The sequence below is a fragment of the Penaeus chinensis genome, chromosome 28, assembly GCF_019202785.1.
Source record: "Penaeus chinensis breed Huanghai No. 1 chromosome 28, ASM1920278v2, whole genome shotgun sequence".
Taxonomy (NCBI): domain Eukaryota; kingdom Metazoa; phylum Arthropoda; class Malacostraca; order Decapoda; family Penaeidae; genus Penaeus; species Penaeus chinensis.
The window spans coordinates 3,735,538-3,739,056 of NC_061846.1; positions in this window are offsets into that span (position 1 = coordinate 3,735,538).

The window sequence follows — 3,519 nt, forward strand, 5'->3', positions numbered from 1 at the left end:
ACAGTACAGAACAAAAAAAATGAGCACTATAACGGCGAACTCTATTTAAAGAAGCTAGTTACCAAATAAGGCATATGAACAACATACTCGAACACCATATAACACTATAAAACAAACACCATTCGAACACCTTAAACCAACACCATACTCGAACACCACATATCACCATAACACAAACACCATTCGAACACCACATATCACCATAAAACAAACACCATTCGAACGCCATTTAACACCATAAAACAAACACCATTCGAACACCACATAACACCATAAAACAAACACCACACTCGACCACGATACAAACACCAGAACACGAACACCGGAACCAAAAAATAAAAAATAAATAAATAACATAGCACCCTATCACCAAAACCAAACGACAGATTAGACCATTTGATATCAAACCAGAAAAAAACAGACTCCACGATTTAGGGAAAGGAATATCTCGTCATCTGTAAACGTCTAAAACAGGAAATGGCAGAGAAATTACGCCACAGGAGAGATCTATCGCGTGATAAACACACACTCTCGGGGCAGCATCACGCCGACTGACATTAAAAGAAAGAAAGAAGTGAATGGATAAATAAGATAAAAAAAAGGTATGATAGAAAAAAACTTATGAAAAAGGAAAAAATTAAAAAACTTTGAAAAAATGTAAAATTAAAAGCTTGAAAAAAAGGAAAAATAAAAAACTTTGAAAAAAAGGAAAATGAAAGAAACTTTAAAAGAATGGCTAAGGAAAGTAAGGAAGAAGAAGATAAAGACGAAAATATGATAATTTGAAATTCCTAGACATAAAAGGAGATTAAGATAATGAATGCAATTGTTATATAAATAAATAGAGACAAACAAACAGATTAACAAACAAAGAAAACACAAGAACGAACGAACAACGACATATGACGCAAGGATGTCAGTGGAAGCGGCACATGTGACACCGAGAAACACTAATCGATTAATATTGACAAACGACACACACGACACGAAATGACTCAAACGACACGGAAAGACACACACGACACGAAATGACACACACGCCACGAAACGAAATGACACACATAACACGAAACGATACGAAATGACACACACAGCACGAAATAATACACACGACACGAGATGACACAAACTACACGAAATGACAGTCGACACATAATGACACACACGACACGAAATGACCCCCCCCCCCCCACGCCATCCTTACTCTCCTTTTTGTTAATCCATCTTCGTTTCCTTATTTATTTGTCTTTATTATTATTATTATTATTTTTATTTCTTTTTTCTTCTTCCTTTTTAGTTTTCAAATTTCTTTGTCTTTTTATTTTTTTTTTTCTTCTTCTTCCTTTTTAGTTTCCTTATTTCTTTTTTATTATTATTATTTTTTTCCTTTTTATTTTCCGTATTCCTTTGTCTTTTTTATTATTATTATTCTTTTTTCTTCTTCCTTTTTATTTTTCAAATTTCTTTGTCTTTCTTCTTATAACTATTATTTTTTTCTTCTTCCTTTTTAGTTTTAGTCTTTTTTATTATTATTATGTTTTCTTGTTCCTTCTTCGTTTTCTTTTTTTCGTCTTTTTTGTTTTGTTGTTATTTTTCTTATTTCCTTCTTCTTTTATTTATTCTTTAGTTGTTATTTTATTTCTTTTCCTTTTCATCCTTTCTTCTTTTCTTTCCATTTATCATCTCAACGTCCTTTCCCCCCCCCCCCCCCCTTCTTGTCGTCTATTCCTTTTTTCTTTGCAGAGAAAGAGAGAGAGAGAAAGAGAAAGAGAGAGATAGATAGATAGAGAGAGAGAGAGTAAGAGAGAGAGAGAGAGAGAGAAAGAGAAAGATAAAGAGAGAGAGAAAAAAAAAAAGAGAGAGAGAGAGAGAGAGAGAGAGAGAGAGAGAGAGAGAGAGAGAGAGAGAGAGAGAGAGAGAGAGATAGATAGATAGAGAGAGAGAGAGTAAGAGAGAGAGAGAGAGAGAAAGAGAAAGATAAAGAGAGAGAGAAAAAAAAAAGAGAGAGAGAGAGAGAGAGAGAGAGAGAGAGAGAGAGAGAGAGAAAGATAGAGAGAGAGAAAGACAGACAGACATACAAAAAAAAACACAAAAAAAAAACAATAGCATCCCATCAAAATAAATAAATAAACGATATCGACAAAAAACAACAACACAAAACAACAACAGCAAAACGAAACAAAAAACGAAAAATACAAACAAACAAACAAAACAAAACAAAGACAGAAAAAGGAATACCAGTCACCCGATTTGCATATCTGTCCCAGAATTAACCAACAACTAGAAACTAGATGGAAAAGAACAGTTAAAGACAGCTGTATTGAAGATTGTTATCAGGCGTGTTGATAGGTCACTGGAATTCGTTTTAAAAGTGGAATAAAAGGGAGACGGAGGTGGTTGGGTGAGTGGAAGGCGAGGGAGGGATAAATAGATAGATTGATAGATAGATAGATAGATAGGGAGAGAGAGGGGTGGAGAGAGAGAAGGGGAGAATGAGAGAAAGAGAGAGAGGAGAAGGGAGAGGGAGAGGGAGAGAGAGATAGTTAGATAAATAGATACCTAGATAGAAAGGTAGATAGATAGATAGATTTCTCCTTCTCCTTCTGTATCCCCTTCCTTCTTATTCCCCTCAACCTCTACATTTTTCCTCTTCCCCTCCCACTCTTCTTCCTCCTTCTTCTTCTTCATCTACATTATCTTCCTTCCTTCCTCCTCCTCCACCTCCTCCTCCTCCTCCTCCTCCACCTCCTCCTCCTCCTCCTCCTGCCCTTCCTCCTCCTCGTCCTTCTACATCTCCATCATCATTCATCATCTTCCCCTCCTCTTTCTCTTCCTCCTCCTCTTCCTCCTCCTCTTCTCCTCCTCCGCCTCCTCCGCCTCCTCTTCCTTCATCTCCCCCACCTCCTCCCCCCCTCCTCTTCCTCCTCCTCCTCCCCCGCTTCTTCCTCCTCCTCCTCCTCCTACTCCCCCTCCTCCTCCTCCTCTCCTTCTCCTCCCCCTCCTCCTCCTCCTCCTCCTCCCCCTCCTCCTCCTCCTCCTCCCCTCCCCTTCCCCCTCCCCCCTCCCCCCTCCCCCACCTCCTCCTCCCCCTCCTCCTCCTCCTCCCCTCCTCCTCCTCCTCCTTCCTCCTCCTCCTCCCCCTCCTCCCCCTCCACCTCCTCCTCCTCCTCTCCTCCTCCTCCTCCTCCCCTCACCTCCTCCTCCCCCTCCTCCCCTCCTCCCCTCCACCTCCTCCTCCTCCTCCTCCCCCTCTCCTCCTCCTCCCCCTCCTCCTCCCCTTCCTATACCTCCTCCCCCTCCTCCTCCTCCTCCCCTCCTCCTCCCCCTCCTCCCTCCCCTCCTCCCCCTCCTCCTCCCCCTCCCCCTCTCCTCCTCCTCCCCCATCTCCCCCACCTCCTTCTCCCCTCCTCCTCCCCCTCCTCCTCCTTCTCTTCCTCCTCCTCCTCCTCCCCCTCCCTCCTCCTCCTCCCCTTCCTCCTCCTCCTCGTCCTCCTGCTCCTCCTCCTCCTCTTCTCTTCC